General features: G+C 41.9%; 1 non-coding gene and 1 pseudogene across 1 annotated transcript; one reads left to right on the top strand and one right to left on the bottom strand.

Moving 5' to 3' along the window:
* Positions 1-12,774: 12,774 nt before the first annotated feature.
* Positions 12,775-15,289, top strand: LOC129038997 (CD83 antigen-like; annotated as a pseudogene).
* Positions 13,848-13,934, bottom strand: TRNAR-UCU (transfer RNA arginine (anticodon UCU)). The gene is given in 2 exon segments: positions 13,848-13,883; positions 13,898-13,934. It is a non-coding gene; the product is annotated as a tRNA-Arg (tRNA).

The raw sequence follows: 15,289 nt of genomic DNA, 5'->3' as shown, positions 1-15,289 counted from the left end.
TCTGTAGTAGTGACTTTGTTCATTGTTTAAATAATGTAATCCCATCAGTAATTGGATCGCCAAGAAAAGCTGCAGGAAATCCATGGTTTCAGAAACTACCAGGGTTGTGGCTCAATCACCTAAGCCATTTTATCACCAAGCAGATAATTTAACCTCCACACTGTACTTTCATTAAACAGCCTATTAATGTGCACAGTTGCAGGGAGAATGAAGATTATTCCTATATTGCCAAAGGGAGTTCGTTGCTCTGGGCAGAGGGATCCTTGGAGACCGAATTTGCAGGCTCCCTCGCCATCTTGGAGGGAGGAACCAGGAGGAGGAGACCGTTTTAAGGAACGATTGGCCTAATTGAGGAGAATCCTCGAGAGAATTAAAAAATGTGGAAAGAAGATGAAGGTTCTCTGTTGCCCCATTTGGTATTTTCCCCACACTTTCAGAAATGGAATGTCTAGGTTCTTCAGAGCTAGGAGGAAATAAAAATACAAGTCCTCCTCTAATTTTCTCTTCGCATTTTGTCTGGAGCCCCAACTCATTCAAAGACAAGAATGGCCTAGGAGTTCAGGAAATAGTGCTCATGGTTCGTTCAGTATTCATTAATTCGTGAGACGCTTTGAGCACCTGTAAAGAGGGACCATGGGGACAAAAACCCCACAGCAAATGTGGCAGAAGAGGAAGACAGGAAGAGACTTATTCCATGAGAAGCTGTGCCAGACCTGGACTGCCTAACCCAGGACTATTTATTTTTGAGTCAGTAATTCTATTATTTAAAACATTAGGCCGGGCTCTGTGGCTCACTGGGGTTACGTCTGTAACCCCAGCACTTTGGGAGGCTGAGATGGGTGGACCACTTGAAGTCAGGAGTTTGAAACCAGCCTGGCCAACATGGCGAAACCCGGTCTCTAATTAAAAAAAAAAAAAAAAAAAAAAATTAGCTGGGCTTGGTGGTGGGCACCTGTAATCTCAGCTACTCCGGAGCGTGACGCAGGAGAATCGCTTGAACCCAGGAGGCAGAGGTTGTAGTGAGCCAAGATTGCACCATTGCCCTCCAGCCTGGGAGACAGGGCGAGACTCCATCTCAATAAACAAACAAATAAGCTTTTCTTTTTCCTTTTCTTTTCTTTTTCTTTCTTTTTTTTTGAGACGGAGTCTTGCTCTGTTGCCCAGGCCAGAGTGCAGTAGCGTGTTCTCGGCTCACTGCAAGCTCCACCTCCTGGGTTCAGGCCATTCTCCTGCCTCATCCTCCCAAGTAGCTGGGACTACAGGCGCCCGCCACCACTTCTGGATAATTTTTTGTATTTTTTGAAGTGTGGGCAGAAGGGGAGGCTGAGGTAGGAGAATGGCGTGAACCCGGGAGGCGGAGCTTGCAGTGAGCTGAGATCGCGCCACTGCACTCCAGTCTGGGCGACAGAACGAGACTCCATCTCAAGAAAAAAAAAAAAAAAAAAAATTACCCCCACTTCCTGACAGTATCCAAAGCATGGCAAAGCCTTACTTTCTTAAACCCTCTCCCAAATCACACTGCAAAAGTCTAAATTTTATAATTTTTTTCTAACACCCTATTAGTGAGACACCCGAGGTTTCCACGGTGTGTGTTCTCCCTCGCTGCAACATGTAATAAACCCAACTTGTTCAACTTCAGGTGTATCCCTGGAGGCCTTTGATGAGAGTGCGTTGGCACCAATTAGTTTGATGTATTTGTCTGTCTCCCTCCACTGCTCTACTTCTGTATCTTTGGTACCAGTTACAGAATCAGAACCTGGCTATGCATTCAACAAATATTTGTGAAATGAATAAATGAATGAATGAATGAATGAATGAATGAATGAATGAACGAACAAATCAATAAAGTCAGCTTTGCCCACAGGAAAGCAAAAGGCTACGTTCCTGAGCAGGGCAGGCCAAGAAAGCAGCAAATCTTGCCATATGCCTGGCTTCCAGAAAGGTTGGATTAGCGTAGCTGGAATAAAGCAGGCTATCATTAGAACATTGCCCTTCTTTCAGCTCTTTTTGGACCAGTGTGGTTTAGAAATCCTTTCCCTCTTTCTTCTTTCCTCTGTCCTTTCAATAAAAATTACATGTTTACAAATTTCTACATGGAATAATGGTAATAGCTCAGTCTTAAAATCTAGGTCTTAAAATATAGATAAGGGGAGGGCTATAAGTTCCTATTTTCAGTCCTTTAACTTCTCTGTGAGAGTAAGTGGCAGGCATTTTGAGCATTCTTCCATAATTCTGCATGTCTTTCCTTCTCCATTGTCCTCACCAGACCTTCTTTTTCTTCACCTGATGGCCTTTTTCTTTCTTTCCCCACATACCTTCTCCCTGTCACTTTACTCTGCTGTCCTAATGGTATGGTGGGTGAAGTAAAGAGATGGGATGTGATATATTCTATGGCATAAGATAAGAGAGATGTGAGAGGCAGAAGAACAAGAACAGTGGTTCTCAACTAGGAGTGATTTTGCCAAAGTCTAGAGACATTTCCAGTTGTCACACTGGGGAAGGGTGCTACTTGCATCTAGTGATTAGTTATCAGGGATGCTGCTAAACATTTTACAGTGCATGGGACAGCATCTGCAACCAACTAAGAATTATCTAGCCTAAAATGTCAATAGTGCTGAGATTGAGAAACCCTGGATTAGGAAGAACCTCTCTCTTTGTTTTATAATCACTATTGAGTAATAAGTCATGTATTTGTTTCCTTTTGCTATTGCAACAAATTATCACAAACTTGGTAACTTAACACAAATTTATTCTCATACAGTCAGAAGTCCAAGATCAAGCAGGATTTTGTTCCTCCTGGAGGCTTCAGAAGAATCTGTTTCCTTGCCTTTTCCAGCTCTTAGTGGCCACCTGTATCCCTGAATTCAAGGTCAAGGCCCAGTCCTCCATTTTCTTTTTTCTTTCTTTCTTTCTTTCTTTTTTTTTTTTTTTTTTTTGAGACAGAGTCTCACACTGCCGCCCAGGCTGGAGTGCAATGGTGTGATCTCGGCTCATTGCAACCTCCGCCTCCCAGGTTCAAGCGATTCTCCTTGCCTCAGCCTCCCAAGTAGCTGGGATTACAGGTGCCCACCACCATGCCCCGCTAATTTTTTTGTATTTTTAGTAGAGATGGGGTTTCACCATGTTGGCCAGGCTGGTCTCAAACTCCTGACCTTGTAATCTGCCTGCCATGCCTTCCCAAAGTGCTGGGATTACAGGTGTGAGCCACCGTGCCCAGCTAGTCCTCCATTTTCAAAGCCCATACATCACTCTATCCTCTGGTTGCATCATCACATATTCTTTTTCTCTCTCTTTCACTCTTGACTTCCCTTTTATTATATGGGGCCCAACTGGATCATCCAGGATACTTTTCTCATCTCAAGATCCTAAACTTAATTACTTTGCAAAATCTCTTTTGCCATGTAAGGTAACATATTCATAGGTTTCTGGGATTAGCATGTGGACATCTGTGAGGGGCCACTATTCAGCCTATCACAAATGGTTTCCTGACTTAAGGTGAAAGATGTTCATGCACTGGTCACTTTTCATACTAGTATTTATTAGCTTTCAGAGGCTTTCATTTCCCATGAAAGACAACACAAATATTATAAGCAACAATTGGCCATTGGGTATCTAATTTTAACTATTTTGTGTGTGGTTGGTGATCTGGTGGTGTTTTGTTTGCTTAGTTTTTCCTGCTTAATTAAATTTGCTTGTTTCTCAGATAGAATACCCAGAATATTACTTTGAAACAATGTAGAGAAGTAATACCATGAGAACTTTGAGTCAAATATCAGGAGTTTGAATTCAAGTCCCCCAAATGAACTCCTCTAAAAGGTAAAATTTTCTTGTTCCTAGAAATGTCATCAAACTTCAGTAGCTGACAATTTCAAGTATTCCTGCCCTACTTCATATTACCCTAGTCCAACATGATCTATGTTATGAGTCAGCCAATGTTTTCTGTAAAAAGATCAGATGGGTCAAGAGGAAAACTCAAGGATATTCTGTAAGTTTTATATTGTAAGAGAAAAAACAACATTTGTTTGTTTGTTTTGAGATGGAGTCTCACTCCGTCGGCCAGGCTGGAGTGCAATGGCGCAATCTCAGCTCACTGCAACCTCTGCCTCCCAGGTTCAAGTGATTCTCCTGCCTCAGCCGCCTGAGTAGCTGAGATTACAGGCACCCACCATCAAGCCAGGCTAATTTTTGTATTTTTGTATTTTGTAAAGACAGGGTTTCACCATGTTGGCCAAGCTGGTCTTGAACTCCTGACCTCAGGTGATCCACCCGCCTTGCCCTCCCGAAGTGCTGGGATTACAGGTGTGAGCCACCACGCTCAGCTGAGAAAACATTTTTAACAAAATTTAAAATATAACTATAGAATTGAGCAACATTTTTTCTAGTATAGGCCTACTAATGAAAAGAATGAAATTCTTTTGGCGGGAATAATGTTTCAGTTACTTGAAATTCAAAGTCAGCACTCCCTATTATCAAGTAAACTAAGCAGTATTAGTAACATCTATCCATCTATCCATCTATCCACACATCAAGAGCCAGAGGAAATCATTCAAAGGCATTTGCCTTTGTTGTAGTTGACTACTAACTTTACTCACAATGTTTTCAGTTCTTAGCAGAGTTCTGTTCTGAAGGTTGGCTGTTCAGGTTTCTGTTGGAACTAACTCATAAGATAGGATTTCTTTCTCTTCTTTCCTTCTTTCCATCTTATTTCCAACCAAATTTTAGTGTCTCTCACTGTTTGCTTTGGTTCAGTTAAATAATCATAGGCACAGAATATTTGTCACTCCTAAGTAATACTTTTTATCTTAGTTATTAGAGATTGTACAGTGAACTTAAATTCTGCAGTATTGCTCCATACTCCTTCAAATTTTTAGTTATATCATCTCTATATTGTCATAGCATATACCATTTCCACTTTCTCTAGTTACCGTTGTCTTTCTCACTGTTTTGGTAATCTGCAGTTTAATATATTCAGTGCCCCATGTTAATTCTTTTGTTGTAATTTCCCCAGTCATTTTATTTGTTTGTTTGCCTAGAATACTTTGTGTAGTTGTTTATTGAAGGAAAGTCTATGTGATCAATATATCCTGACCTCTTGCATTTTTAAGTGGTTTATCCAGAATATTTGACTTAAAAATGCAGCTTATCTGAATATATACAACCCCTTATTCACCCTATATTTCCTTGAGTGTATAGTAGATGCTCTACTGTCTTTAGGCATTTGATGCTGTTGTAGAGAAATCAGATGCCAATATGATTTTCTTTCCCCTGATGTTGACTTGACCTTTGTAGCTGCTACCCAAATTTTTTTTATCTTCAAAGTCAAATAACAGTAGTAGAAATTATCCTGACTATTTGAGATCAATTTTCTCTGGTATGCTTTGTGATCTTTCAATAGATATATTCAAATTTTCTTTTAGATTATGAATATTTTATCATGTAATGCAAATTCTGCTCTGTTTCAATAATTCTTATCTTGGAGGGGGGAATTCCTCTTATGTGGGTTTGTTGTGGTGGTTGTTGTTGTTTCGAGACAGAGTCTCACTCTGTTGCCCAGGCTGGAGTGCAGTGGCAAGATCTTGGCTCATGCAACCTCCACCTCCCGGATTCAAGTGACGCTCCTGCCTCAGCCTCCCAAGTAGCTGGGATTACAGGCGTACACCATCATGCCCAGCTGATTTTTGTATTTTTAGTAGAGAAGGAGTTTCACCATTATGACCAGGCTGGTCTCAAACTCCTGGACTCATGTGATTTGCCCACCTTGGCCTCTCAAAGTGCTAGGATTACAGATGTGAGCCACCATGTCCCTCCATACATCTGTGTATTTTTAAAATCTCCCTTGCCTATATTCTGCATTAGTAGTTGGCAAAATTTTTCTGTAAAAGATCAGATAGTAAATATTTTAGGCTTTGCAGGCCATATGGTCTGCAGCTACTCAACTCTGGCACTGAGAAGGGTAGCATGAAAGCAGCAACATATAATATAATAGCACATGAATGAGTACGACTGTGTTCCAAAAACCTTTATTTAAATAAAGCTTAATTTGAATTTTAAACTGAAAATAAAATTTTATATCATTTTTATGTGTTATAAAATTCTTTTCATTTTTTGAGCCATTTAAAAATAGAAAAAACATTCTGAGCTCAAGGTCACACAAGAATAGGTGGTAGGCTTGATTTGGTCCACAGCTGTAGATCATCAACACCTGCTCTATATCTATAATTATTTTTATAATTAATTTGATTACATTTTTGTTGTTCTTCTATTTTTCATGTCTATTCTCACTGTCCACTTATATGTTATCAGTGGTACCCGCCTTGTGCTTTTTGTAATTTTAGTCTTCAATCCTGAATATTTTTTTCCTTTGTCTCTATGAGTTCTGTAATTTTCTGTTTCACAGTCTTTATTTTTCTTGTCATGAAATATTTATTTTTGGCAATGTATTTCCTGAATTCTTGTGTTTCTGCTTTGTGTTTTTTTCTTTATAGCCATTATTGCTTCTGTTTAACCCAAAAGTGTCTGAGACAGGTCTTGATCAGTTTATAAAGTTTATTTTGCCAAGATTAAGGACACACCCGTGACACAGCCTCAGGAGGTCCTGACAACATGTGCTCAAAGTAGTCGAAGTACAGCTTGCTTTTTTTTTTTTCTTTTGAGAAGGAGTTTCACTCTTGTTGCCCAGGCTGGAGTGCAATGGCGCGATCTCAGCTCACCACAACCTCTGCCTCCTGGGTTCAAGCGATTCTCCTGCCTCAGCCTCCCAAGTAGCTGGGATGACAAGATGCACCACCATGCCTGGCTATTTTTTTTTTTTTTTTTTTTTGTATTTTTAGTAGAGACAGGATTTCTCCATGTTCGTCAGGCTGGTCTCGAACTCCCAATCTCAGGTGATCTGCCCGCCTCAGCCTCCCAAAGTGCTGGGATTACAGGCGTGAGCCACTGCGCCCGGCCTTACAGCTTGCTTTTACACATTTTAGGGAGACATAATGTTACCGGAAAGCAGTCCCAATCCAGACCCAAGAGAGGGTTCTTGGATCTTGTGCAGGAAAGAATTCTGGGCGAGTCCATAGAGTAAAAAGCAAGTTATTAGAGAAAGTAAAGGAATAATGGCTACTCTATAGGCAGAGCAGCAACATAGGCTGCTCTGCAGCTTATTCTTATAGTAATTTCTTGATCATATGCTAAACAAGGGGTGGATTATTCCATGACTTTTCCTGGAAAGGGATAGGCAATTCCCGGAACTGAGGGTTCCTCAGATCATACAGACCGCATAGGGTAACAAAGGTTGCCATGGCATCTGTAAACTCATGGTGCTGGTGGGAGTATCTTTTTGAATGCTAATGAGTTATAATTAGCCTATAATGAGCAGTGAGAACGACCAGAGGTCACTCTCGTCGCCATCTTGGTTTTGGTAGGTTTTGGCCGGCTTCTTTACCGCATCCTTTTATCTGCGAGGTCTTTGTGACCTGTACCTTGTGGCGACCTCCTCTCTCATCCTGTGACTAAGAATGCCTGAACCTCCTGGGAATGCAGCCCAGTAGGTCTCAGCCTTATTTCACCCAGCCCCTATTCAAGAGGGAGTCGCTCTGGTTCCAATGCCTCTGACAATGAGCCATCAATCAGTATGTGTAAGATGTACATTGGTTCGGTCTGATAAGACAGGACAATTGAAAGTAGGGGGTTAAAAGTCGATAAGACACAAAAGGTTGCATTATTTTGAGTCCTTGATAAGCCTTCCGCTGAAAACACAATTTAGTCTGGCTCAGTGCATTTTAGGCACTGCATTTTTACATAAACAATAGGGCAGATGAAGCAATCAGATACACATGTGTCTCAGGTGAGCCTCAGAGGGAGACTTTGAGTTCTCTCTGTTCTTTGTCCACAAGGAATTTCCTTGTGGGCAAATTGTGAGGGAGATATGTAGCTTCTTATCTTTGTACCTATCTTATTCAGGAATAAAATGGGAGGTAGGTTTCCCTGACATAGTTCCCAGCTTGACTTTTCCCTTGGTTTAGTGATTTTTGGGGTCCTGATATTTATTTTCCTTTCATACCTCCTTATAATTTTTTATGAATTAATCATGAATTATGTTATTTTATATTCTTCTTTGTAGCCATATTTTTGGGCAAACTTGTATAGAAAGATCAGATTGCAATTTTTGTATTTATTTTTATTGCAGCTATCTGTGGATACCAGCATACTTCTTTTGTGTGTGTGTGGGATGGAGTCTCACTTTGTCACCCAGGCTGGAGTGCAATGGCACCATCTTGGCTCACAGCCACCCCCACCTCCTGGGTTCAAGTGATTCTCTTGCCTCAGCCTCTGAGTAGCTGGGGTTACATGTGTGCGTCACCACACCTGGCTAACTTTTGTATTTTTAGTAGAAATCAGGTTTCACCATGTTGGCCAGGCTGGTCTTGAACTCCTGACCTCAGGTGATCTGCTTGCCTCAACTTCCCAAAGTGCCGAGATTACAGGAGTGAGCCACTGCGCCTGGCCCAGCATACTTCATTTTCTGTTCAGATGTAAGTGAGACAGATTTTCCTGAACTGGTAGCATAGGCTCCTGTGAGAGCAGAGAAGGCAGGGTAACTTTGTAGACATCAGATGTCAAAGATTCTCTATTGTGTTGTTTCAATAAAAGCCTGAGGTTGGCACCTCTGCAATCATGCTTCTCTTGGCTTTCAAAACTTAGCACAGGTCTGGAGGGTTTTTGCCCACAGCTCTGAAATACTTAGACTTCTTTTTACGGACAAAAGTAATGAATGGTATTGCCTTGATGTTTCAAGACAAAGTACCAATTCAAACACAAGCATTTTTTTTTTTTTTTTTTTTTTGAGACGGAGTGGAGTCTCGCTCTGTTGCCCAGGCTGGAGTGCAGTGGCATGATCTCAGCTTACTGCAACCTCCACCTCCTTGGTTCAAGCAATCCTCCTGCCTCGGGCTCCCAAATAGCTGGGACTACAGGCGTGTACCACCACGGCCGGCTAATTTTTGTGTTTTTAGTAGAAACAGGGTTTCACCATGTTAGCTATGGTGGTCTCGAACTCCTGACCTCAGGTGATGCATCCGCCTTAGCCTCGCAAAGTGCTGGGGTTACAGATGTGAGCCACTGTGCCCAGCAACACAAGCACTTTCTAAACTTTCCTACCATCCTTCAGCCATGACATTGTCTGGTATAATCTCAGTTCTATTTGCAGAAATTTCAGTTCAGGGTTAGTTCTCTCCTAGAAGAGAGAGACAGCTCAATATTTTTGAAGCCTGCTCCCTATCAGATTCCTCTGCGTTTCCTCTTCTCTGGGGACTAACTCCATTTGACTGCTATTTGGTTTCCTAGGCATGCATTGTGAAGTTATCAGGCGTTTAAGGTGTTGTAGATTCACTATTTTGTTCCTATGTAAAAGTTCTTTGTGCTCTTTATGATATTCTGGTGGGGTATCTGAAAGATTTCAAACTAAGCGGCTGCCACACCCCTCCCAGCTACTGTCCTTGGACCCAGGCAAGTCGGGCTCCTGCTCTTGTCCCTCGCCGCAGGGAGCGCAGCGTTTTGGAACACCTTCCTCGAAATTCCAAGTCTGAGACTCTAGTCTTCAGCACAGTCCCAGCACTGGGGTGGCGACCCGATCCGAGAAACAGACCCAGCGCGTGTGTCGCTCCTATTGACGGGTGTGGCATTTCTTACATGGGATCGTCAGAAATTTGGCCGCCAAAACGGAACTGACGCACTGATCTGGGGTGACCTTCACTCACATCGGACACAATTTGGGTCTCTGGGCTACCGATGGGCCACCGCCAATTCTTGACCTTCAGCCACAGTGTGGATTCATGCCGCGGCTCTCACCACCCGTGTTGTCACCTGGAGGCTACCTCGGGTCTGCACCCGACAGCAGAGGGGGAGCGGTAGCAGGAGTTTTTTACCCTGTGCTCTATCCCCACTTCCGCCGCTGGCCCCACAGCGGTCGCCCATCCCCGCGGCTGGCTCCACACCTAGTGTCAGGTTGTCCCCAGGGAGGGACAACACCTCTCTTTCTCTCGAGGACTCTTGAGACCGTTGCCTCACAGCGCCAACAGGCCCATATGACTGATGTCCCCTCTTGACTCCAATCAATGTGATGACATCATTCTAGACAAGGGCAGACATTCCTTGCATGAACAGGACCGCTCTTCTAACTCCACCTTCAAGACCTTTGCCTTCTAGTGGCCATGTATGGAATGCAGCGTGTAATGCAATCAACAACGGAAAGAAATCACATTTTAAGAATGTAAAACTTTGTTCTTCGTTTTCGCATTAAAATTCTGACAAGAGATAAATGTAACTCGACCAGAAAAACGAATTATTGTTCATATTATCCTGCATATTCTGGGTAAGACTTGCCTTAGTGGTCATTAACAAAGCACACTAACAATCTTTCCGAGAGTCACTGTAAACTGGTATTTATTGGTAACAGATGGGCACACTCCTTCACTGGAGGTCACACCTCCTTTTAAGGTAGCCCTCAAGACTCTATCCTCCTGGGTTCAAGTAATTAAACTATCCCCATGCCTTTTCTTATACAGGGGCGATACCCCTACTGTTACTTGTCCTGGAGAACTATCCCTGAGGGTTTTTTCCTACCTTGTAACATCTTTGTAAGTATTCCCAACATTAAAAATAAAAACTAATGCATTCTGTATGTCTCACTAGAAGTTCCTTTAGTATACCTGTAGTAGTTTAAAATGTACAGTATTACTAGAAGGTTTGCTGTGAAATACATAAGCCTCACTGTCCCCTGATTTCTTACGTCACCCTAGATGCCAATGAAATTAACATTTGTTTTTCTTCTTGGATTTACAGACTTGTAATTTCCTAAATAATACCCATAACTGATATTATTGATTAATTGATTTAGACAATTAATTAATTTAGACAATTTAGGCGTAACTGGCAGAGATCTGAGAGAGGGTGAGGGAAAAGTGCTAATCTCATCCAGAAATGTCCTCACAGACATACCCAGAAATAATGCTTAATCTGGGTATCCTGTGGTCCATGCAAGGTGTCACATAAAATTAACCATCACAGATATATACTATGAGGTATTGATTTTGGCATTTAAATGTTATATAAATAAAATGATGATTGTGGAAAAAGTCAGAAATTGAATGATATGTACATAAAATATAATTTATAGAATATAAAAAGACATGCACAAAATATCACTACATATTCTTCTAGAAAACATTATCATAAAATGTAAACATTTAATTCATTAGAATGGTTTCTTATGAAAAAGAATGATATAGGGAATAGGCTATATAGATAAAAACAAATTAATCAGTTGATTAAGATAGTCTTAGATTAAGTAATCAAAAAATTTAACAAAATACTATGAGATATTCAAAATAATTGATGATCTCTGTGGTGCTTTATTTATTTATTTATTTTTTTTTTGAGAGAGTCTTGCTTTGTTGCCTAGGCTGGAGTGGTGCAGTGGCACAATCTCAGCTCACTGAAACCTCTGCTTCCCAGGTTCAAGCAATTCTCATGCCTCAGCCTCCCAAGTACCTGGAATTATAGGCATGTGCCATCATGCCCAACTAATGTTTGTATTTTTAGTGTAGACGTGGTTTCACCATGTTGCCCAGGCTGGTCTCCTGAGCTCAAGTGATCCAATAGCCTCAGCCTCCCAAAGTGCTGGGATTACAAGCATGAGCCACCTTGCCTGGCCCGTGGTGCATTTTTTGAAAATGAAAATTCTGCTTCCGCTTGTGAAAAATGAATTGCTAGGAGAATTGTCCTCTGGCTATAAAAAAATTAGAAAAACAGAAAAAATATATAATATAGCTCTTAGATACCAGTGTTTTGGAAACAGACAATGCCAGCTTGTAATACTTGAGAGAAGAGAAACAGAAAATGTGAGCCTGGTGACTACATCAGTCAAGAGAATTTTGAAGAAGGAAAAGGTAGTGGCATTTACCACACTAAGTATCATGACTTACTAGAAGTCTCAAGACATTCAGAGCATGCATTGTTGGTGCAAAGATAAACAAAATGTCATAGAACAGACAGCTCAGAAATCACCTGCACATATGGGTAAATTTAATACATGATAAAGGTGGCATTGCAGCTGGAGTAAGAGAGTATAATTTACTAAGAAATCTATACAGGAATAAATAGGGGTAAGAAGCTGTGAATCTATCACACCCCCTTTCATTGCCTGACCTGACCAGATGTAATTTATACCATAAGAAGAGGAGTATGTAGTGGATAATAAATATTCTATATATGGTGAGTCATGACATTAGCTGATCTTAGTGAAAGGGTACATCATTTCCAAATTGTTGTGCAAGGTGAGGGGAAAATCCACCATGTCAAACGGCATGGTTTTTTGTTTGTTTGGTTTGTTTGTTTGTTTTTGAGACGGAGTCTCGCTCTGTCGCCCAGGCTGCAGTGTAGTGGCGCGAACTCGGCTCACTTCAAGCTCCGCCTCCCGGGTTCACGCCATTGTCCTGCCTCAGCCTCCCGAGTAGCTGGGACTACAGGCGCCTGCTATCAGGCCCGGCTAATTTTTTTAAAATGTATTTTTAGTAAAGACGGGGTTTCACCGTGTTAGCCAGGATGGCCTCGATCTCCTGACCTCGTCATCCACCCACCTTGGCCTCGCAAAGTGCTGGGATTACAGGCGTGAGCCACCGCGCCCGGCTTGGCATGATTTTTAAAAAGGGCTTTATTGGGGGATTTATTTTGTTAAGCAAGCAAAGGCACAGGTTGATCAATTCTCTCTTTATTCCACATGGAAGCATGCCAGGCACAGGCATTGCTGGAAATACAGCAGGTCTGTGGTCGACAAGAAGGTATCTTTCCTCTATTTCTCACCCTCCACAAAGAGAAGAGCCTTTTTCAAGACTTTTCAGTGACAGTGGGCCAGACCACCTGATGGCAGGCAATCTGGATTTAAGGTGCGACGTGTTTGTAATATAATGATACAATCCATGTTATGGAATATTATGCAATTCATATAAAGAATGAAATAACACTACATATGTTAAATGATATCACTACAGTCAAAGATGAGTGGAGATATACATCTATATGTGTATATATAATGTGTGTATACATATATGCATATATAGGCATCTTCCCAGAAATATATTACATATTATTAATGTTAACATACATATAAAATTTCTGGGAAGACCACAGGATACTTGAAACTAGGCACCAGCGGAGGGAATTAAGGAAGTAGTGTTCTAGGATGAAAAGGAGATATTTTCCAGTTCTATTGGTACAATTGGGTTGGGGGAGGACTTTTACTGATCTTTGTTTTGGATCAAAATCGGTGCTAGACATCCTCATCCATAATATTTCATTTAAAAGTGAATTTAATTTTAATTAATTTCTTAGAGCTGAAATATTTGCACTACCAACGATCACTTATTGAGGTTCAGGATGAGATGAAGAGCAGACTTGAGTCTTGCGTTTTCACCAGCTAGAAAAGTGGCGTGGTTCCAAATGGAAGCTGCAGAATTCTTACAGGCACAGTTTAGAACATCTGTCAGCAATTCTCAAGCAGAGGCTGGGATAAAAATAAGTTTATTTGCCCCAGAAAGTTGTTTTTCATAAGGAAGGAACAGTTACTGGTATTCATTTTAATATCCAACTTTTATTATTTTACCTTTGATTTGGTCATCTAGTAGTGACTGCAGACGTCTATACGTGGCAACGTTTCTGAAGAAGCTCCTCAGATGTTAACACTACAAGCAGAAAATAAATTACAGGAAAATGGGATTCGCTGACTGGGTAAAACGTCCAATTAATTAATATAAGGAGAAATTACTGGCGCAGGTATCCACTCAGATCACAAAATAAACATACGACTCTGGCGGGACTCGAACCCGCAACCTTTGAATATCTTGATTTAGGCTAGAAGTCCAATGCGCTATCCATTGCGCCACAGAGCCTGCTTGTGCTCCACCTTTCGTCCTGAGGTTGCTAATTAATTTGACTATTCATGTAATAAGTTTCCTGAAAACATTCTGCTCCAGTCACCGTGAAAGTTCAATAAACACAAAAATGAGAACACAAGGGATACGCAATCCCTGACACGGAGGAGTTACTGAGCCTTTCAATAACTATTTTCACTTGTGCCAAGAGATAAAGAATAATTTAGCGAGATTCCGTCTCAGGAAAAAAAAAAAAAACGAGACTCCGTCTCCAGAACAATTGGAGAGCTTCCGGACAGCTGAACACGTGGAGGTTTCTGGAGGGTGGCAGACCCAGAGAGTGCTTGGAAGCTCGGCGCCCCTTCTCCCATACCTTGCCTTGCGTGTCTCTTCATTTGTATCCTTTGCGATATCCTTTATAATAAACCAGTAAACCCTATAGCCTGGCGCCCGCAACATGGGAGGTGCAGATGGCTTGCTCTGAGTATGTGGACTTGCCCTGCACCGTCCCCTGGGAACCGCAGGTACCCTACATGGTCTCCTGGGTCAAGCTATTGGAGGGCGGTGAAGAGAGGGTGGAGGCACCCCAGGAAGATCTGCGCCTCAGAGGACAGCGCTATCTTCAGAAGGGCCAAAACGGCTCTTCTGGGGTCCCAGTGAAAGACCCTATTCCTTGAAGATCCGAAACACTACCAGCTGCAACCCGTGGACATACAAGTGCACTCTGCAGGCACCGGAAGGGCAGAGAAACCTAAGTGGCAAGGTGATCCTGAGAGTGACAGGATGCCCTAAACACCGTAGAGAATTTTAAGAAACACAAAGCTGGAGCCTGGCACGGTGGCTCACACCTGTAATCCCAGCACTTTGGGAGGCCGAGGTGGGCGGATCACGAAGTCAGGAGTTTGAGACCAGCCTGTCCAACATGGTGAAACTCCATCTCTACTGAAAATACAAAAATTAGCCGGGCATGGTGGTGCGCGCCTGTAGATCCAGCTACTCAGGAAGCTGAGGCAGGAGATTCGCTTGAACCAGGGAGGCAGAGGTTGCAGTGAGCCGAGACTGCACCACTGCACCCCCAGCCTGGGTGACAGAGCGAGACTCTGTCTCAAAAAAAAAAAAAAAAAAAGAAAAGAAAAAGAAAAAAAGAAAAGAAAGAAAGAAAAAAGAAAAAGAAACGCAGAGTTGGGATTTTGCTGTTGTTGTCTCTGGTCGTTTTCTACTTAACACTCATCATTTTCACTTGTAAGTTTGCATGACTACAGAGTATTTACCCAGATTTTTCTAAACCCGGCATGGAATGAGCTTTTCTCCCAGTTACCTCCCCAAATCAACATTTCGGGCCAGTAACTCCTTGCAAGACAGAACTGGTATAA

Source organism: Pongo pygmaeus, chromosome 5, assembly GCF_028885625.2.
Source record: "Pongo pygmaeus isolate AG05252 chromosome 5, NHGRI_mPonPyg2-v2.0_pri, whole genome shotgun sequence".
Lineage (NCBI taxonomy): Eukaryota > Metazoa > Chordata > Mammalia > Primates > Hominidae > Pongo > Pongo pygmaeus.
Note: the sequence above shows the minus strand (reverse complement) of the source record. Positions and strands in the feature narration are given on the sequence as shown.